This window comes from Canis aureus, chromosome 13 (assembly GCF_053574225.1).
Source record: "Canis aureus isolate CA01 chromosome 13, VMU_Caureus_v.1.0, whole genome shotgun sequence".
Classification (NCBI taxonomy): domain Eukaryota; kingdom Metazoa; phylum Chordata; class Mammalia; order Carnivora; family Canidae; genus Canis; species Canis aureus.
The window spans coordinates 59,286,733-59,309,244 of NC_135623.1; the positions used below are offsets into that span (position 1 = coordinate 59,286,733).

General features: G+C 38.8%; 1 long non-coding RNA gene across 1 annotated transcript; it reads left to right on the top strand.

Moving 5' to 3' along the window:
* The first annotated feature begins 1,338 nt into the window (after positions 1-1,338).
* On the top strand, positions 1,339-13,467 carry LOC144281677 (uncharacterized). The gene is made up of 3 exons (XR_013350105.1): positions 1,339-1,514; positions 11,013-11,073; positions 13,126-13,467. It is a non-coding gene; the product is annotated as an uncharacterized LOC144281677 (long non-coding RNA).
* The last annotated feature ends 9,045 nt before the right edge of the window (positions 13,468-22,512 follow it).

The following is a 22,512-nucleotide window of genomic DNA, read 5'->3' on the forward strand; positions in this document are numbered from 1 at the left end:
CTCAGTATTCAAAGTGACACTTAATTAAGGTAAAGAAAACATTTTCCAGGGTATTCTTTACCATTTTTCTGCTGTCCCTTTCCTTTAAGAGCTCCCATTTGGATCCTTTTGCTTCTTCCATCCCTTCTAAATCTGTAATAGAATCTTCAGCTGCAGTCTTTGCCTGAACCCATTGGTCATCTGCATGCTTGTGCTGTACATAACTGCACCACAATTCACTCTCACACCATTCTTTCTTTGTCTACCGTGGTTGCCACCACCTCCCCTAGACCTCTCGGAGAAAGGGAATAAAGAAATAGAATACATTGCATTGCAACATTTTTTTTTGTTTTGGTCTGTTTGTTTGTTTGTTTGTTTGTTTTAAGACACCAGTGTGTCCTGAGAGACCAGTTTAGGAAGGAATCAAGAGGTAAACATGGGATCATGTGGGAAAGAGTCCAGGAAAGATATAGATAGGAATGCTTCATAGGAAGCTATAGTTTTACCATCCTTCTATCTTGCGACTGAATTGAAAGGGGTAGTATTATGTGTTTCCAAATGGAAATGGTCTCTAGTCTCGTATAATGGCATCTTTTGTGTAACTTTCAATGAATTATTTTTCTCCAGAAGGTCAGATTTTTTTGTTTCGTTGCCTGTTTTTGGTAGCCAGTCATTTGTTTACCTGACACATCTGGTCAGCAACTAATAATGACGGTATCATCTTACTCACGTTGAGAAACTCAAAAAAATGGTAAGATTAAGAAAGTGTTGCCCCTTCACGAAAGTTATATAATGGATTTCAAAAGAGTTTTTTTCGAGTTAACCATTGCTCTTTTGGTCTGCTGAGTACTCATTTCCTTCAACGGCTGAGACACAAAATGAATGGGCATCACATATATTTGTTATACAGTAGACCCTTGAATAACACAGGTTTGAACTGTGTGCATCTACTTACACACAGATTTTTTTTTTGATAGAGTTCTATAAATGTATTTCCTCTTGCTTTTGATTCTCTTTTTAAGAAGATTTTGTATTTATTTATTTACTTATTTAGAGCATGAGTAGTGGAGGGCCATAGGGAGAGGGAGAGAGGGAATCTCAAACAGACTCGGCGCTGAGCCTAGAGCCGGAAACAGGGCTCAATCTCAGGACCCTAAGATCATGACTTGAGCTGAAATCAAGAGTCAGACACTTAAGTGACTGAGCCACGCAGCCGTCCCTCTTCCTTATGATTTTCTTAACATTTTGTTTTCTTCAGCTTACTTTATCATAGAATATGGTATACAATTGTGTCACAATATGGTGACAATATGGTATGTCACAATAGGGTGACATACAAAATATGTGTTGACTGTTTTATGTTATTGGTAAGGCTTTCAGGCAGAAGTAGGCTATCAGTTAAGTTTCGGAGGAGTTGAAAGTTACATACTTAAGTGTAGATTTCAACGGAGCGGGGGTCAGTGTCTCTAACCCCTTCATTGTTCAAGGGTCAACTGCAATTTTGTTTTAACAAATGATCTGAATTTTACAATCAGGTAAATAGTCCCAAATGTTAATGTGGTTTTGTTTCTGTGGTATATATTGTACCAATTATATTGGCTTTTCTTCTTACTTTTTTTTTTTTTTTAACCCATAGCATTCTTCTTATTCTTTTTTTTTTTTTTTTAATTTTTTTATTTATTTATGATAGGCACACAGAGAGAGAGAGAGAGAGGCAGAGACATAGGCAGAGAGAGAAGCAGGCTCCATACACCGGGAGCCTGATGTGGGATTCGATCCCGGGTCTCCAGGATCGCGCCCTGGGCCAAAGGCAGGCGCCAAACTGCTGCGCCACCCAGGGATCCCCGCATTCTTCTTATTCTATACATTATTCAAGAAAGCTTTATTTCGATAAACCTGGTATATAGACCTTTTGTTTGCCCATTAGCAGAAACATAAGGAACCAGTATAGCTCGAAGAGACCTTGATATGTTATTAGAGTTTTCTCCTCTCCCTCTTTCCCAACCTTTTCTTGCCTGTTCCTTTGCACTTATTTGCATCTGAATCTCTAGCAATGTTAAACAATATTATTCTTTTGGTCAATACATGAGAGGAGAATTGATCACTGTTAACTTCTGGTTACTTTCATTTTTTTCCATTCTAAAATAAGTAAGTCGATGATCTCCAAATTTCTTCTTTCTTTCATTCCTTCCCTAGCTTTATGCCTTCCTTCTCCTTCTTACCCTTCCTTTCCTTCTCACTCCCCTTTTCTCTCCCTCGTGCCCTCCCTCCCCATTTCTCTTTCTGTTTTTCTCTTTTCCCTTAATTATCACACTGAGCAACATCATAATATTATTGTTCTATAGTCATGATACACTTAAAAGAAATTCTGTGTGACCAATTACTCATTTCTTCCTAATTGCTAGCCTTTTAATTTCTGGCATGGAATACTGGTAATGTGTTTGCAACTGAGGAAATCAGAGGGATTTTAGAGATTTTAGGTAATCTACACCATCATACAAACTCATTTTTAAAATAATTTTTTTTAAATTCAATTAATTAATATATAGTGTATTATTGGTTTCTATAATACAAACATATTCATATTATTTCATCAGTTTTATATAACACCCACTCCTCATCCTTAATGTCCATCACCCAGTTACCCCATCCCCCAATTCCTTCCCCTCCAGCAGCTCAGTTTGTTTCCTATCATTAAATGTCTCTTATGGTTTGTCTCTCTCTCTGATTTCATCTTGTTTTAATTTTTCCTCTCTTTCCCTATGATCCTCTGGTTTGTTTCTTAAATTCTACATATGAGTAAGACCATATAATAATTCTTATGCTGATCTAGAGGTTTAGAGGTGTTGAGTTCATATATGATGTGTCACATGTCTTTTATGTCAAACAGCTAAAAGAATAACACCAAAGTTGCAATCAAATTTCATAGTAGATTTTGAGTTAGTCTGCTTTAGTTGAATTGTTGTATAATATTTTATATAATTATGTGGACTTTTCTGTAGCATTGAACATTTGCAGAAAATAAGAATGTAATTTGTTCCTGTGCTGCCAAAAATTGCAAAATTCCTGTCATAAAAGAGACCTCAGCACTTTTGTGAAAATCTTAGCCATTTACAAGTCAATAGGATGTGGAAATTGATAGCAGCTGACAGGCATGGTTTGTGTGATGGGAGGTTTTAGTAATAGGTTTTTTAATGGCAGTTCTTCACAGAATAGGGACAATGTAAATCTGACTTATTTTTTAATTTAAATGTGAGTTACTGAGAAATAGTTGGGATGTAAAAGTGAATATGATGCTAAATAATTATTTACTCTTTGAAATCCAACTTCACTTCTTACCTTCTTGTTTTTTTCTTTTTAGTCTTTATTCTCTCAATAATACCCCAAAATGTCCAGTGCTCTTGGACACACACCTTAGGATAAGGCTCATATTTGGGAGCTAGTTAAGAAAGAAATATTCAAAAGTAAGACCCAACAAAGGATACTGTGCCACGTATTGAGGACCTGTAAGTCAAGGCTGTGGGGGGAGTCTTGTGTTTGACAGTAAGATGTGGTCAGGAAAATGTGAGAGGTTAAATAGCTCTGGGAGAGGTAAGGTGAGGACATGACTGTTTATATCTGTAAGTTTGGGCTACTTAATATTATGTTACCTTGGATTGGACAAAATCTGGTCAACAGCTCCATGAAACACCCTCGGTTATGCTCTCCTTGCTTACAACTTTTGATTTTAGCTTTCCCCTTCCTTAATCAAGAATCCATTTCCATAGAAACACAAATAGAAAGAGCATCATGAAAGCAATTTGTCTGCTTCTGCCTCTATTTAAATGGAAATGGAATTTACAGGAGTTGAAAAAAAAGAAAGAGCTTTAATAAGTAATATTTTTAAATGCATCCTTCAAATTTAACCCTCTCAACTTACAAGGTAGTTACTGGTGGCTGAAAATTTGAAGCACAACAAGGCAATTTTGTACCTGGAACAAATTAAGGCCTGCACTTAAGCTAACATAGACTTCTGACCTTGAAATGCATGCTGATCTCAGCTGTTGCTGCAAAATCTGTTACCTTTTCTATCTTAGGGGCATTTCTTCCTTCTTCCTTCTTAGAAAGAGCACAATGGTGGGAGGGTTACCATGGGAGGAATAACTTTGGGTTCTAAGTTTTAATTTTTTGTCTGTTTCCCAATGTCCCATAGAACTTTTCTGCTTTGAGCAATATTTTAAAATATTATATGTTTATTAATAATAATTACTGAACTCTAAATTGTTATTATACAATTATTTATTAGTAATAAATGCTATATATTTTAAATATTAACTGAGCACAAACCATAGGCAAGATATATGGTGAAAATGTAAGAACTTCACATTTTATGAGGAAATTTTCCCATTCTGGCTTGCACAGTGCTGAACAAACAAAATGTTTGTTGTTAATCAATAGAGTAAAAAAATGATTTGCAACATGAAATAAGTTTGGGTCTTGTTAAAAGTCATTTAGTTCATTTTTCATTTTTAAAAAGATATTTTGTGGGGCACCTAGGTGGCTCAGTTAGTTGAGGGGCTCACTCTTGATTTCAGCTCAGGTAATGATCTCAAGGTCCTAGGATTGAGCCCTGCATAGAGCTCCACACTTAGTGGGGAGTCTGCTTGAGGATTCTCTCCTTTCTCTGCACCCTCACCCTGTTTGCATGCTTTTTTTTTTAGATAAATAAGTAAATCGTTTAAAAAAATGTTTTTAAAGATACCTTGCTAAGCATTTGATATTATTTCCAAGCTTTTATTTGAAAAGCACCTCTTGAATATTTTTAACCTACAGAATTATAAGAATTTAATTTATAGAAAAATAAGCACAGATCAAGATTGAACATGACTTATTGCAGTAGTTCTTTTTACTTCAGTTGGATGAATCAAATAGATTGCTGACTGTAGTATTTGAAGTGTTAGCTTTGCCAGGATCCTATTTTATAGATGATGTGGGAGGAGTGGTGCGGGGAAGGAGAAATGACAGAGTCCCGGGGGGAAAACAAGTAGATTTATGGCTTTCTAATGTCATGGTGAAAGCTATTTGAAGAATAGTCAAAAAAGACATTCTTTTTTTCATCAAAAGGTAAGGTGAAAATAAAAGGATCTGTTCCCCTCTCCCCAGTAACACTCACTGAGGCAGAGAGAAGCATTTGACAAGAGAGCTGCCACCAGGCATTTGGGGGGTTGGGGAGCTACATGGTAAAGGGTGAAGGAGCTGCTTCATCTTGAACTTCGCACTGCAGTCACCTGGGCAGTGGCTGGAACAGGCACCTGAATTCAATGAAGAGTTTGTTGTCATAAAGTCTCCACCTTATGAAATTGTAGCCTGAGACTGAGGGGTCTTTGAGATTTGGATTTCTGTCCTAACCCAAGGGAAGGGTCCGATCCCACACACTGCTGAGTAGGTTATAAAAGGATACAGAATACAAGAAGCCCAGATAAGAACAGGACAATGACATTTCTGTCAGCTAAGGCCACATTTTAATCATATCTTAGAAATTTAAAATATTTAATAGAGGATCATATTATACCTGCAGCCATGTTGTGTGTATGCGTGTTTTTTTTTTCTTTTACAGTTGGCTATATTTATTTGTGCTTACATCAGCATTTTTACCTCAAAGTAATATGATACAGTTTAAATGTAGGTAAATGGATGTCATTCATTAAATTCCACGTCAAGAAATGCTTTCTAGGGACACCTGGGTGGCTCAGCAGTGAGAGTCTGCCTTTGGCTCAGGGCGTGATCCCAGAGTCCTGGGGTGGAGTCCCACATCGGGCTCCCCGTGGGGAGCCTGCTTCTCTCTGCCTCTCTCTCTCCTTCTCTGTGTCTCTATGAATAAATAAATAAAATATTTTAAAATGCTTTCTATATTTATCCCCAGCATTAATTTATTCCACACAGAAGGTGTTTGAAGAGGGCTAGAGCACCGCATAGGTCATGGCTCTGTGCCAGAGCCTATAGCAGTGCCTGGCATTAAACAAGCACCTCATAATTGTGGAATGAATGAATAAGGTAGGTACTGGTAAGGAGAGAATCTCAAACCGGGTGGCCCTAACTGATATTTATGGACAGCATGTTGGTTTCCGCAGTGGGCATAAGAGATGAGGATGAAATCCCTTAAGGCTGTTTGGACAAGCTCTGTTGTACCTAGAGGTTTAGGGTAGAAAGAAATGTGAGTTTCAGTGTCATAGACCTGCCCGTTAATTCTGTGACTTTGGTAAAGTTATTTAATCTTCCCGAGCCACATGATTTTATTTTGAAAACAGGGAACCAATTTGGTGGCTTCTTGTAAGGATTACATGACACGGTACAGTGACTGACCCACGCCAGCAGCTGATATTCAACAGTATAGTTGGAGCAAAGAATTGCGAAGTCATCCTCTTCTGATTTGTAAGCTGTGTTGGTTTCCAATGTCACAGTTTTATACTGGGGCTGCTTCATTATCAAGCAATTTAATAACACAGCTCCATTCCTCCTCCTTCGCCTCGACCCCCCCCCAATCTCCCCTTCAGAAGCTTTGACCATACTCATTCCTTCCCCAGACCCACAATCTTTGCATTTGCTTCTGAGCCCTGCTCAAGCCACTTCTCTAGTTGAAATGTCCCCCTTCTCTTCTCCGTCTAGTTGCTCACTATGTGTGATGGCTCATTTTATGCACCACCCTGACTGGCCATGGGGTGCCCAGATTAGACATTATTTCTGGGCAGGTCTGAATGAGATTAGCATTTGAATCAGTGAATTCAGCCAAACAGATTGCTCTCCCAGTTGTGTATGGGCATCATCCAATCCATTGAGGTCCTAAATAGAAAAAAAGGCAGAGGAAGGAGGAATTTACCCCCTTTCTCTGGCTTCATTGCTTGCGCTGGGACAGGTCATCTCATCTTGTCCAACTCTCAGGCTGGGATTTACACATCCTCAGCGCCCCTGGTTCTCAGGGCTTTCAGATTCTGACTGACTTACTTATACTACTGGCTTTCCAGCATCTCTGGCTTGCAGACTGAAGATCATAGGACTTCTCAGGCTACATAATTGTGTGAGCTAATCCTTCACAGCCTCCCTCTCTATTTATAAATAAAACAAATTTTTAAGGGGATCCCTGGGTGGCTCAGTGGTTTAGGCCTGCCTTTGGCCCAGGGTGTGATCCTGGACTCCCGCATCGGGGTCCCGGCATAGAGCCTGCTTCTCCCTCTGCCTGTGTCTTTGCCTCTCTCTCTCTCTCTCTCCATGTCTATCATAAATAAATAGATAAATAAATAAATCTTTAATTTTTTTTAAATATATAAATATGTGTGTGTGTGTGTGTGTGTGTGTGTGTATAACCAAACTGGCTCTGCTTCTCTGGAGAACCCTGATTAATACATCATCTTTAAGATTTACCTTGTTCGGGATGCCTGGTGGCTCAGTGGTTGAGTGTCTGTCATGCTCAAGGCATGATCCTGGGGTCCTGGGAGGTTCTGCCTGGAGCCTGCTTCTCCCTCTGCCTGTGTCTCCTCCTGCCTCTTTCTCTCTGTGTCTCTTTCAGACATTCATTTATTTATGAATAAATACATTAAAAAAAAAGATTTACCTTGTTCATGAAGATTGTCTAACTACTTGTTAGGCAGGTACTTGTTTCACATTACTCTCTTCTGACTTTGGCTTTCTACATAGTGTTTCTTTTGCTCTGACACTTATTCCTCTGTTCTTTTTTTATTGTTCTCTATTTACTGAGTGTGTAAATATTTTGGCTCTGAGGGTGCAAACATTTTGGGTGCAAGGGCCATGGCTAGCATTTAGCACAGTGTCTGACACATAATAGGTGCTTAATAGATAAATATTTGAATTGATCAATTTGAATATATTGGTGATGTTTCTCCCTCAATATTCAGAACTGTTCAGGTCATGTAACAGGTGATCAGTATTCTGAAGAGCATACAAGAACCTCACCTCGGTTGGCCCACTTACATCAGCTGGCTGGAGCAGGTTGTATATTTGTGACCTCTCAGACAAATTCTCTATTTTCCTTCAAACTAGAATCAGATTGCAACGTGGTTTTCCTCTACTATTTCCAGCAGATTCTGGAGTGCCTTCTTTCCGTGGGTGAATGAATTGCTCTTCAGCAAAGAGAGCTGAAGCCCCCAGGAGGAGCCATTTTTCTTCTAAAGCATTTCTCTGCCTTCGGTCATCATAGGATTAGCAGAACATATTGAAAAGATTATTTTTTATTAGCACCCTGTGGTGTCTCTATTGAGACTATCATACATAAAATGACAATAGAAACTATGAAATGCTGGCCCTTTAGGACAGAATTTATTTTATTTTATTTTATTTTATTTTATTTTATTTTATTTTACACAAAAGGCAGTATAAGGATCTGACAGCAGCAGGCAACATTTTACTTTTGTGACAAGTGCTTGCTTATCCCCAAATAGGAGTGCCCCAAAGCGTGGGGACAGCCATCCAGAGAAGCTAAAGTCATCATCTTTGAAAAAAAGATTTCTTTTCATATGTATAGTTTTTATCTGGACACTGATTATAACCCTATAGTTTGATTCCATCACATCCCACTGTGTTCTGTGACATCCGTTTTTTCCTTCTGTTCTCATCTGGACCTATTTCTCCAGTTTTAAGCTTAGATTCATTGTTGTTAAGTTTCAACACAAGGAGAACTGTCAATGCCAATTAAATGATCCAAGCAATGATCCTGATGGTATACAGGTTCAAATCCCACGTCAACTCTAGTCAATTCATAAGAACTGCTGGGTGTGCTGGATTGGGAGAAATTTACAGGTGGTCTGTGGGCCCCACAGGAAAGAATGTCATGATTAATCAGAAGTATCTGCCTTGAGAGAGGGCGGGTGTATTTATCCTCTGGAAAAACATTTTTCTCTCATGCCAAAGACTTTAGTCACTAACTATTCTGACCGAAAAGCCCATTATCTTCTTTGCATCTTACAACTTTAGGTACAGTGCACCAAATGAATAAAACTGAAAGCGAGCATCTTGTCATAAAAAACCCTCATATATCCATGTGGCAAAAAAATTGTAATATATAGAAAGTATAAGATGAATAGTGAAATTCTCCTTCCCTGTCCTTTCATATATTGACTTCTGGAACCTCTCTTTAATGCAAATGCTAACCACTCTTTGGATATCCTTCTAGAAAAATGCTGAAATAGGATTGAACTAGAAAAAAAAAATTAAGCCTATTCCAAGTTGCCAGGAGCTATGCTAACAAATAATCTGGTTCCTACTCTCAGGAGGCACACAATCTAGGTGGATAAAAATAACACTGGAAGGGGTGTGGAGGGAATCCAACTTCCCTGAGGAAAACTACACCGTTCACCTGCTTTCTGCCAGAGATGAATGATGGGAAGGCACGAGCATCTGGCACAGGAGGTAGGAAGCCTGGGAACACAGGGGCAGCTGGGGGAGGAGGAGCCATGTTACTGTGCTCCTGGCCTGAAGGGCAAGATGCCCTTGATTCTTCAGACATTTCTGCACAGTCTGTTTGGGAGTAATTACCTGCGATATGAGGTCCTCGGGTTTAAAATACATTTGTAGAGCCCCTGGAGTATTCATAGAAAACACCCTTTTAACCTTGACAGATGAGCACTCTGCAGAAGCCCCTTTCTCCCATCGTGTGGAGTTGGCCTCCTCCTTCCAGGGTCCAACTGCCAAGATTTCTGCCAGCTTCTGGTGGTGGCAGTTGTGCTCTGATTCTGGATTATTCTGAGAAGCCTTTAGGTGTTCACATGCTCAACTCTTCCTCTTCTGGGCAAGGCGCTTCCAGGCTTCACTCCTCTGAGCAGCTGCCCCATAGTGGAGGAGACAGTTGTTTAGCCAGTTGACACACAGTCGCCACGAGGATCTTCACTGGTTTTGTGACCCACAGGGGTATCATCACACGTGACTACCAACAATAATGAGAACCGACGTTAGCCCCTTTTCAGGAAATTTTTTTCTCTTTCATTTTATTTCCACTTAACCACTGGACAGGTTTAAAGCTCTACCTTGTAACAACAGTCTCTTTAAATATAAGGAAGAGAAAACACCTTCTGTAAGTGCTTGTACAAGCCTGGTGTGGGCACATCCTTAGATTCCAAGGCGGACCTTTAACGCTGACTCAGCAAAACCCAGCAGAGGAGGTTAACCTTACCTGGACTGGAAGAAATATTATTTCTAGGGCATCTGCTTCCTTGATTCATCAGGAAGAAATATCGCACAAGGCTTGAAATTTCTCTACCTCTTTGTTATCATATAACCAAAATCCTCAGAAGTTCCTCCATAGTGGTTTATGTCGAGTGGCCTGATCAGATGGAGGCCAGTGGTGCAGGTGGTGAAAGAATTCACCTAAGGCAGAACAAAGGAGATAGAAGTTTACTTCCTCATTAATTTTTAACATTTTATTTATTTATTTGAAAGAGAAAGAGCAAGGGAGTGAGCACAAGTGGGGCGAAGGGTAGGGGTAGAGGGAGAGACATAAGCAGACTCCCCGCTCAGTGGAGAGCCCGATGTGGGGCTTGATCCCAGGAGTGAGATCATGACCTGAGCCCAAGTTGGATACTTAACGGAATGAGCCACTCAGGTGCCCCAGAAGTTTATGGAATACACTGCAAGGGAGCAGCTGGCAGGACAGCAGAAGAGAGACTGTCTGCCAGGAGGTGGTAGTAGGGGGCTATAGGTTGGGGGTAGGGGAAGCTAGGAGCTATGGGAAGGTATGGAATTTTAGTTTTTGGGTTCCTGTGCCTGGTTGTAAGTCACCCATTGGTCAGCAGGGCCTATGGCTATTTTGAAGTGGGTCGCCCGATGGGCCTGCTTGCATTGGTCACTGTGGACCCTCTTACTTCGCTCAGCTTTCTGTTGTTCAAGTCTGTTGCCTAAAAGCGGCCTCTACAATTTAATATAAAAAGCATACAGTGTCCTCATGTTAAATTCTATTTGCTTAGATATTTTGTTAGCATAAATGTATGTTGAAGTCCTACTATGAAACTTAATCGATAGTAAGACAGAAACATTTCTTTGTCTTACAGATCTTCTACTCTGAAGCACTAGCTTAAAACCCCCATCACTAGAAAGCTCCAGGTCTGCTCGGTAAGGTGCTGTCACCTTTCTAGATAGGTGCTTTGAAAATAGAATCCCTACTGTCTCTTCTGAGTGGAGCTGGGATTTAATGGAGGTGAAGAGCAAACCTACAAGATCAAAGTCTCCTGGACCCCCACTAGAGAACACCATGCATAGAGAGAGGACTACAGCATAAAAGCTTAAGAAATATTTTACACTGGAATGCTTGGGTGGCTCGGCTGTTGAGTGTCTGCCTTCGGCTGGGGGTGTAATCCTCCTTCCAAGAATCGAGTCCCACATTGGGCTCCCTGCGAGGAGCCTGCTTCTCCTTAAGTTTATGTCTCTGCCTCTCTCTCTGTCCCTCATGAATAAATAAAATCTTAAAAAGTGTATATTTTACACTTATCCTCAGTATTCACAGCCATCTAGGTGCAGGTTGGTGGTGTTTATATTAGTGTGGCATTCCAGAAGTACTGGACATGCATATGTTTATGGGGTCATGACTCATACATATATCCAACCCCCTTTGTGTTTTATAGGCATTTCCATTTCATATATTCAAAACTGAATTCAGGGTTTTTCCTAGGTCCTCGAATATGCCATACTCTGACTTGCCTCAGGACCTTTGCACATGGTATTTTACCTCTTTATTTCCCTCTTAGCTGGTTCTCAGACACCTCTTCAGATCTCAGACTAGAGGTCATTTCCTAAGGGAGTTTCTCTCTGACTTTAATGACGAAGCTTCCTAAGGGAGTTTCTCTCTGACTTTAATGACGAAGCCGGATCATCTTTTATATATATATATAGTATGATTATTTGATTAATGTCTGCTTGCCTCAAAAAAATAGACAGTAAATACTTTGAGGGCGGGATAATATCTGCTTCAGTTCAACAAATAATATTGGCTATCCCACTGATCAATTTCTATGATTCTTTCAAATCATGGCTTTTCTATAGGGTCAATCCTGTGCTTTGCCTCTTTCTTCGAGCCTCTTTCTTCGAGCCCCCTTTGGGGTTTCTGCATAGGATGATATATGAAGCTGAGTTTAAATGGATTTCTCTTCAAGTGAATGGATCTTTGTTATTCTTTCATAAATTTATGAAAATAAAATAGCAAAATGGTGTTTAGGTGGATTGAAATTCTATTAGTTTTTCTGTAATTTTCCCAATGACCCCCACTGGCTTGTGGTCACTTTATCTGATCCAGACACATGTATATGTCTCATCCCACGATGAACCAGATAGTTCTTTATTACATCCTGCATCTTCTGCCTCATTTAGGCATCCTGCAAGCATGAAACACTGCTCAGAAATGCAGCAGAGTGGAAATGCAACTGAAGATCAATGAAAATGTACAATCATGACTATGACATGATTTAAACTGAATATATTGCTGTCAAAAGGTCACTGTATTATTTTGGTTGATGTCATTTCTATGAAATTCAGTCTTTAGCAGCATTAAAAATTTCATAAAAGAAAAACCCGCTTAGTTTCTTTTGTAAAATGAAGGCAAGAGACAGGCATGAGCCCTTGGCTTACTCAAAATATTTGTTATTACTTCTGAGTCTAGCAAAAAAGACTGTCAATTGTTATACTTCATTTCGATTAATTACATTGCTGGAGATCACTTACCTAGATCCATGTCATTTTTTTTAAAATTACATTTCAGCTACCTGTGTAATGAGGGAGAACACTTAGCATTTTTCAAACTTGTCTGAGTATTATTTGTTGAATATATAAATATGTGCTTAGTCTCTTTTCTTGAGATAAAAGACTTCTGGTAGGATTACTCACCTAGTTTATGACATCCACTCCCTGATGCTGATAGTAGCTTGATTATCAAATCAGGTCATGATGCTTGGATTATTTGGGAAATAATTTTAGAAGTCATTCAGTGGAATGATTCTACAGATAAAGAAGGATCCCAACAGAGGCATGAGGTGTCAGAGAGAGGCAGACATGAAACAGCTCTAATGATTATTCATGTGTATCTTCTGAGCAACATTTATTAAATTTGTTTTTATGTGGTTCAAAGCAGTTTGAAATTTGACCTCTCATTATTGTTTTGATTTTTATTCCCAGAGTTTATCTGTGTGCAGGGGAGTTATAATGCTGAGCTATCTGTCTGAGGGTAATCACAAGCACCTGAAGAATAAGAACACAGAATGGAAAAGACTTTGGATAATGCTCTCTCACCACTCCATCCCCTCTGCAAAGCCACGTAACTCGTTTGATGTGCTATTCACAGTACATGGATTTTTTTCAGGTCCCTTGGAGATGATGTCATAGTGTAAAGCTATAATGCACTGAGAAATAAAGGAACAATAGATTTCCATGACTTTAAAAGTTTAACTTTGGGAGGAAATAAGTGAAACAAAAGGCAGTTTGCTTACTGTCCCTCCCCAAATTTGAGTTTAGCCTCACCCTGGAAGTAAAGTTCAGATCATTCAGCTTTATAGGTCTGTAGAATGCCTGATGCAGCTATGCTCAGGGTAGTAAAAATCCTGATGAGAATCATACATTTATTCCCATTAGGGCTGATAATCCATTATTCCAGGGTTCTGAGCTTTAGGCCAATGTAGCATTGGTGATCTCTTGTTCATCTCATGTACTTTTATGTATTTCTAGTTTATCGTTTGGTCAACGAAAATTGCAAAATGATTTTTTTCTTGAAATGTATTGATGGGCATACATTTCACATATGCAGGGTTCATATGCAGAAATAGGGTCCATAAGCACAAAATTTCCTAAAGAGGTCCTTTGTGGTGAATAGTTGTTGAATCCTTGAGCCACAACATCTGCTTACTATGGTGATGAGTGATATGAATTGTTCCTGAGATCTGGCCAGTCCAAAGGGCCACAGAGTTCTGGGCAGATTTATTTTATTGAGGGTTAGCTGCAGAAAGTTGATTGTATTTCAGACTAGACTTTGAACTTGGCCTCTGTGTCAAGAGGAAGCAAACCAAGTTGTAGCACGTAGCATCATGCACAGCTGTGCATTCTGAAGGGGTTGAGGAGCAAGGCTTAGTGGGAAATGTTGAGAAGCATTTCAGAGCCAGCATGATAGCTCTAGGGCAGCATGTCTTCTCTCATCTGGAGCTCCCACAGCTCTGCAGGTCTCCCTCAGCTGAGCCCCGTTCCTCCCCACTCCCCCTCTCCTACCTACCCCCTTGCATTATTCTGAAACCTGCCCAGGATTTAGTGTGGCCACTTATTAATCCTTATACTGCAGCCAAAGACAGAGGTGATCAAGGGTGTCCTGGCAGACAATCAAGCTTACTTTTTATTTTATAGCTGATTGTATTAAAGAATATTGCCTTTAAGTTTAAATAGAATTAATCAAAGCATTAGACACTTGGTTGTAAAGCTGACAGGGATGCCAGTTGGAAGATCTGCCTTGGTGAAATTATGCTAAGAAACATTATATATCACCTGCAGTTTTTGAAATTTGCAATACTAAAGCCAACCATATGTAAATGAGGGCAAGTTGTATAACTTTCTCACTTAGGTTTCTTTTATTTTAATTTAAATATACAGAGAAGTAACAGAGAATCTTAAACATTTTGCTATATTTACTTTTGATTTTTTTAAATAAAAATATACCCATTAGAGATAAAGCTGAAGACCTCTTTTCCTTCCCCAAACCCAATATAATCACTTTCTTCTTAAAGATAATGACTTTCAGGAATTTATAATATATTTTTCCAGTCCATTTTAAAGTCTTTTAACTATTTTTATGGAGTACTGTTTTGAATGTATTTAAAGTTTTACATGAGCTATATGTATTATTTGTTCTATTTTACCACTTGCTTTTTATGTTCTGCATATGCATTCACTCAAGGAATATTTTGTGTTCAATGTTCTGTGCGCTACTGTAGATGTTAAGGCTAGAGAGTAACAAAATAATAAGAAATTAAACTGCCCTAAGTGGAGTTTATGTATTATTTGGAAAAGGACAGATAAGTAAAGTATGTTGGTCAGTGAGAATATTATGGAGAAAAAAAATAGGAAAGGGGAATATGCAGAGGGACGGCTCAGGCAGTCGGGGCAGAATGAGAGGAACCCTGAGGTCATCAAGGGAAACAGAAGCAGCAAGGTCTAGTGTTGCTTAGAAGTGAATGGCTGGGAAGCAGACTTACTTGGAATTCAAAGAGCTCTGGGCCTTCCTTCTGACTGGACGAGATGGAGGTGTTGTTAAGATGGAACCATTGATGTGTATTGAACCTGGTTTATAGACATGAACCACTGTGGAGCATTCCATCATGTCACTAAAGCACATTTTATTTATTTGTTCCTTTATTGATAATAATTTTGGCTATTTTTCATCATTTATTTCTATTGTTGACAGTATTGCTCTGAAAAATCTTGTTCACTTCTGGTATTCATGTGCAAGTTTCCCTGGGCCCAGAAATGGAATGACTACCATTTTTGTCATCCACACTTTCAATTTTATATACATTGCTAAGTTGTTCCTCAAAGTGTCTGTTTATGTTTTTCCAAAAACATATAGGTTAGCATACAGCACATAAAGCCATTTCTTTACAACCTTGCCCACACTAGGCATTGTCTTTGGAGCCTCGAATGGGTGCAAAATGGGGGTGCATTGCTTTAACTTGATTTCTCCCCATACTAGTGAAGTTAAGCATTTTCTCATTTATATCTTGACCATTACATTGACATTTTATGAATTAGCTTTCAAATATCTTGCCTATTTTTACACTCATGCTGTTTGTCTTCTGAATGATTTATATCAATTTCTTATACATTTTGGATACGAAGCCTTGATAATACACTCTGCATGTATCTTCTCCAAGTTTGTTCATTGTTATTTATCTTTGTCTATACTGTCCTGAACTGTACCCAGATTTTAAATTTTAATATAATCTGGTTACTAATATTTTATTGTATAATTGGAACTTTCAATGTCTTAAGAAACTTTCAATACTCCTATGTCACAAAGATATTCCTATCTATCTACCTACTTATTGTTTAACATTCAAAGTTTGATTTACTCATTTAAGGTTGTGGTGGTGCATAGCCCAGAGCCTATTTCAAGCACTGTCTTCTGACAGCTTATAGCATAGTCTGTCCCTCAAATTAATAAAGAGCTGTTTTGCTCATGATTCAGCTCCCTCTTCAGAGATAGCCCTGTATTCAATTACTAAATTCCTGTGGATTGTCAAAAATCTGGCTCCTGGACTCAGTTTGGGACTTCTCTAAAAGGCCAGTCCCCCCCTTCCAAGCTCGTTGCGGGACTGACTGATTAAATTCTCTGCGGCAGTGCATCACAATTTAACTTCTCTACTTGCCCAAATTTGCTTCCTTTCCTCCTTATCCAATTTATTCACCTTATTATTCAGATCATGCTAGTTTCCATCTCGGAGTCTGTCTAGAAAACCTGACCTGTGACAATGGGCACAACTAGTGGTCCTAGAAAACAGATTCAAAAGTGGATTTTGGAGCTGAATCATCCATCACCTGGCTGGCAATGATGACTTATGCCATAGATGAAATAATGACAAACCCTGGCATGCAGTAAACCTTTTAAAGGTTTAAACTTTAAACTTTTAAAACTTTTAAAACTTTCACTGGGGGGAAGGGGAACTGAGGCTGGAAGAAAATACATTGGTGGGTACAACCTTTCAAGTAATTGAGAGATTCAGGAGAAGCAGTAAGGATTTACAAGGATTTGGGACTTGGATGGTGTTGAGTTTAGCTAAACCACTCCACAATAATGCCGCCCTCACGCAGAGGAGCCTTGAATTTGAACTGACAGGGGCTTCTGCCCACAGAGGCACAAGTAAATGTAAATTTGTGATATGACTCCTGTCAACTATCCTTGTGATAGCATTCCGCTGCCGCCTAGGGCCTTCCGCCTTGCACCCCTTAGATAAGATCCCTATGGAACTTACCAAACCCCTGCTCCTTTTGGTTTGAACTGGCTAACCCACCGTTAGTTCAGGAACCCCAAAGTGCTCCACTGGCGGACCCTAAGAAAGCCATGTGTCCAAATCCTGACACTGTGTTCTTTCTGCCTGTACCCTGCCTTGACCTCCCCGGGGCCCATTACCTCTTCTAGGACCTGTGAATAATAAACTTCTCTCTTTAATTTTTCTTTGTGGTCTTTTGTTGAAGGGTGGCTCATCATCCCAACACCACCCCCCACTCTACTTAACAAATGTTAATTTAAAAAAATCACAACAGATCACTGTTCCTTAGGGTTATTGATAAATAGAAAAAGACTAAGAAAAGCTGAAGACCTTTAATCACCAATGTAAGCCTTTGTGATAGCCAGAGGATGCCTTGGGCAGTATATAGGAGATTCTCAGCTTTTGCAGCTGGAGGTTAGAAAAAGCTAAAGATTAGGCCCCTAGTTTAATGATAGTGGAGCTCTAAAGAAAGCTGAAATCTCAGTCCTGGGAAATCTACTACACCAAGTTCAGGGCAGCAGTTGAGGAGTGGGATTCTAAGATTTCAGTTAATGCATTCAAAAATCTTGAATCCCTAGATTCTCCTAAATGTTCTAAACCTGAAGAAGTGGCCCACTCTTTGCTGAGAGTCTAGTGCTCCTTGTTTATATTAAGGTCACGCAGACGCCTCTGCATTGGTGACAACAATCACCCTCCTTAAGATCTCCCTGGTTCCCTACCCCTTTGAACTTCATCACTTGCTAGAGTTAAGTCAGAGCAGGACCTAGCAGGGAAGTACTGCGCCTGCTAAGGAGAGAATTGGACTATACCTCAGACAAACCACAGGACCTACTCAATATATTTTAGCAGGAGATGAGAGAGTTTGTCTGATAACATCTTGAGAGTTCTAGATGAAAGAAGATGGAGAACAAAGTTGGATAAGGGAGACTTTAGTGATATGGGACTGGTTTTCTATGATAAAACTTTAATACTCTGACAAGGGCTTCAAGAGTCAGTACTAACAGACTGCTTAGATTATAAGCAGAAAGAGTTGAGGTTCCCCAGAAGAACAAAGATAGATGTAGCTTTCTCGACATAAAGAAAAGTCATTTTGGGCTCCCAGCCATCTTGTGAAGAATTTAAGGACAAACAGCTGCTATCAGGCCAGGAGATAATCTAATCATATTTACAAGTGAAGCTTGACCTGATGCATATTTGCGAGTTTTCTCTGCAGGATCTAAACCCCTTTGAGCCCTCAGATACTCTACCAACTGGAGCCAGAGAATTGATGACGCTCTCCCTTGCCAGCCCCCTGACTTTGACCTGGACTGAGCCACCCTAAGGTGACCTCTGCACCAGTTCTGTGCTATATTTCCCATTGTACAAGCTCTTTCATGAATATTCATGATCCCTTAACTTAAAATTTCCCCAATTTTGTGTTCAGGGAGACACTGCTTTGGGAAAGATCCCTGGTGTTCTCCTTTACTTGTTGCAAGTAAACCCTTCCTTTTCCCATTTTCTGGCTTGGTGATCTCTTTTGACTCAGCACCCACCAAGAGTGGAACACAGTTTCAGATAACAAGACGGGTCTTGAAAACTTAGAAAAGGTGAGGTACTGCATCAGGTGAAGCAGAATGCCAGATCCACTGGAGGCAGTGGAAGACAAGATAAGAAAAGAGGTGAGCACGCTAAGGAGAATGTACTATACATGGCTGGAAAACCCATCAGCAACTATATTCTATAGTAGGGTCCAGAGTACACTCTATTTATGGAAGCAATAAAGCATACACTTGTAGGAGGGGCCAAAGTAATATTGGGAAGCCCACTGGCAATGTCCTCTGTAGACCATGGCTGATGGTAAGACTGAGCTCTTTGACAGCAAAGGAGATTTTACGATCCTAAAGTAACTACAGGTCAGGTGCTCAAACTTTAGAAGAAAGATGGAACAATTATAATGAATAAGTGTTATAATATTTGTATTGTCTGATTATTACCATCAGAGCATATGCCTCATGTAATAGTCACTAAACAACCATGTAGACAAAATGACATAGTCATTTTTTTTGTTAGGGCATACCTTAGAACTCACTCAATGGAAGCAAAACTGGAATTATCATTATGATAGGGATAGATAATATGCATAGGCCCCAAAATATGGACTTTCTCTCACCCAGGCTGACTAAACTAATGCTATCAAGTGTCCAACTTGTCAATAGTGGAAATCAACAAAGGGCGAGCTCTCAGTGTGGAACCATCTTTCTAGGAAACCAACCAGCTTTGGTAATGGGTTGATTATATTAGACTTTTTCCAACCTGAAGGGGTAGTAATTCATCTTAAAGGGAATTGACTTGTTTTGCCTTTCCTGCTTATAGGACTTCAAGCACCATTACCTAAAGACTTATTTTTATTTATTTTTATTTTTTTTAAGACTTATAGACTATTTCAGTCACTGACAGATATTCTGCATACAATTGCTTCAAACTAAGGGACTAACTTTATAACAAAGGAGGTGCAGCAATAGACATGTGACCATAAGATCCCGTGGTCCTGATGAGTTTTCATAGCTGTATCCCTCCATAGGAATTATCCTTAGCCAAAAGGTACTGCTCCCCAAAAGGTTCCTCCTCATCCTGGGGGCAGGTTGTTTTGCAGTTCAGGATGTCTCTGAAGACCCTTCATAGGTCCAAAGCTCCCAATGCAGTTAGGGGAAACCTCTGTTGCAACTGAATTAAAGTTCAATTTCTCTCTCTGTCTGCTTCTGTTTCTCTCACTCCCATGAACCCTCCCTAGTTACCCTGTGGCACGCAAATTTAGAAGTTGTTTCTTGCAGAAACTGACCCACAAGATCTTCATTTAGCATTTATTTTTATGTGCTGCATTATGAGGATCTGTTATTTTATTCCTTACAGAAAGCTTAGTGCTCTAAATGTATTTACTGAAAAACTCATCAAAAGATCGAAAGGCCCACGGATATGTAATGCCAGTACTACTGCACATCAAGTTGTGTATATATGCCTTTCCCTTGCCTTTTCTATTCTATTGATCTATTTGTTTACTTCTGTATTAATATCACATAATCTTATTTATTTATATATATATTTAAAGATTTTATTTATTTATTAATGAGAGACACAGAGATAGAGAGAGAGAGGCAGAGATGCAGGCAGAGGGAGAAGCAGACTCCCTGCGGGGAGCCTGATGTGGGACCCCATCCCAGGACTTTGGGATCACGCCCTGAGCCGAAGGCAGATGCACAACTGCTGAGCCACCCAGGCATCCCAATGTCACATAATTTTAATTCCTACATAATTATAATAAATATTATTATCTGTTAGGGCAAATCTCCTGCCCTTACTCATTTATTTTAGATTTATCTTGTATAATATGTCATTATTATGCCACATGAAATTTTAAACTCTGGTTTCAAGTTTGTGAAAACACTGTTTGGATTTAAATTAAGAATAAATGGAATTTACAAATTAATATGTTAAAAATTGACAGTTTTTCCACATTGAATCTTCTCATCTATTAACATGTTCTAAATATATAGACTTATAGTTTCCTTTTATGTCCTCCCTTTGATTCTTCATGTCTTTTCTGATATTCCTACTTACTTTAGTGTTGCTCTTTGTTAATAGTGCCATTTCTTTTCCTTTCTTTCTGGATTTTTTGTCCTCCCTTAAGAATTCTGCCCAAGATCTTCACTCTGGCAGTTTACCTTTTGAAGGTATGCATAAGGGACTTATCTAACAATTCTATATTTCTAGATATCCTTTTTTTGACCTAGTGAAGAACAAATACTGGGGGATAGTCTGGTTCATTGCAGGCTGGCAGAGTGGTGAGATATAAAAGGTAATATGAGTTAGACTCACAGAGCATGAAATGCCACATCACTAAGCATTTTTCAGCAGCTGTACTGAATGAAAAAAAATTACATTACCTTGCATCCATCTTGGTTCTTGAATATTTTGCTGTATTGATTTAATAGTGGCCCATCTTTGATTTTGTAAAAGGAAATTGCTGAGCAAAGAAAACTTACATAAAACCAGATAGGTGTCACCTGCAGTGAAATGAAAGATTTCTTCAGAGATCCTAGGTTCTGTGTAATTTTAGAGAAGCTGATATTGTTTAGAATTGATGTGTGTGGAGAAAGCCACTCCCTACCACTCTTTTTGATTTGGTGTTGAAATCTTTCAAAGAGTGAAGATTAGCACGTTAAACAGCTGAGCAGGATTTAGTGGTGGATAATACAAGAAGTGAAAAGATCATTTTTTCCTTACTATTGTAGAATTAACACATATGGTTTAGATTCTGATTAAAAATATCATATGTAGAAGGAAATCTTGAGTCAGATTTGTGCCGACTTGGAAAATATTTTGTCATCTTCCTTGAGGTGAGGAAGAAGTCGGAGGCTTTGAAATACATACATGGCTGTATAAATCCTGTCTTAAAAGTTATTTGGAATTTTACTTTTGGTTATGATGGAGTATTAAGTTTTATACTTATCTTACTATCAAAAATGACTAAAAAACTAGGCACTATAAGTAACAGCTGTTTTCAGACATGGAGCCAATGTCAGTTAAAGACTGTGATCTCCAGAAAGGGAAAAAAAAGATTAACCTTATCATTTTATTTTCTGAGATTTCTTCTTGGAAGAAATTACTGGTCAGTAGCACAAATAAGGAAATCAATAGTCTTGCTGAGTTGAAGAGACAAGGATAGGAATTCAAGGATTTTGAGGCGAGCTACATTTTAAAGGGATGAATACTATAGAGGAAGGATCTATGCTGAGAAAAACCTTAAGAAATGTATACAGAAATTCCATTAAATCTTTGGATTGATACCATTTTGCACATGCATAGGGCATGAAGCCAGGTGAAGAAATCCTAAGGAAAGAATAATTATCAAGGAAATATTAATCTATTTTCAGAGCTTATACATGATTGGAAATTAAGTTTCTACTCTGCAGAATAGAGAAAACTGACTGAATACACAGGGAATTAAGTAAAGACTACAGATGGTCACCCCTTAGTCATGGGCTAAATGGGATCTAGAGAAAAGACTATTCTGGTACCATCCTTAAATGTAATTAATAGCAAACCTCAAAAAAGCAAAAGGAGAGTTAAATAACTTAACTACCTGCCTGGAACAAAGCCCAACATTTTTTAAGGAAATACAGTTTTATCAAGCATTCAAAAATGTAAGAAAATACAATGTCTACCATACAAACAAAAATTTCTAGATATGCAAAGAACTAAGAAAACATGACCAATAAACAAGTGAAAAATTTTTTTTCAGTAGAAATGGTATTTGAGCTACAAAGATGATGCAATTAGCAAAGACTTCCAAACAGCCATTATAAATGTATTCTATGCACTTAAGAATTTAAAGGAAAACAACACGACAAGAGGAGATATGAAAGATATATAGAAGATTCAACAGTAACTCTAGTGATCAAAAATGTCCTATCTAAAATGAAAAATTTTGATGGCTTAATTAGAGATTTAGAACAACTTTATTTTCTTAAGTTCTCAAAGTTTGAAGTTCAAGATCAAGGTC